Genomic DNA, 212 nt, shown 5'->3' on the forward strand with positions numbered 1-212 from the left:
CCGATGCTATGCATCGGGAGCAAGCAACATTATGACATACAACACTTTACTGCAGACAGGATGGTTAATATTTACATGAACAGTACTACTGTCAGTTGTTTCGCTCAAATCACACAAAAAAACTCCTTAGTGTTAGCTATACAGCTACGTAGCTGAAATCTAACCTGATTGCACAATATGGTTTCTTACACAGATCTTCAATCTTAAACAGA

The 212-nt window shown here is 37.7% G+C and overlaps 1 protein-coding gene across 1 annotated transcript in view; it reads left to right on the forward strand.

The window, feature by feature from the left end:
* The window catches only part of LOC118336227 (chloride anion exchanger-like), a 13,957-nt gene that overhangs the window by 5,353 nt on the left and 8,392 nt on the right, over window positions 1-212 (forward strand). The window lies entirely within an intron of this gene.

The sequence above is a fragment of the Morone saxatilis genome, unplaced genomic scaffold (genome assembly GCF_004916995.1).
Source record: "Morone saxatilis isolate NCDOM2014 unplaced genomic scaffold, NCSU_SB_2.0 Contig10, whole genome shotgun sequence".
Taxonomy (NCBI): Eukaryota; Metazoa; Chordata; class Actinopteri; family Moronidae; genus Morone; species Morone saxatilis.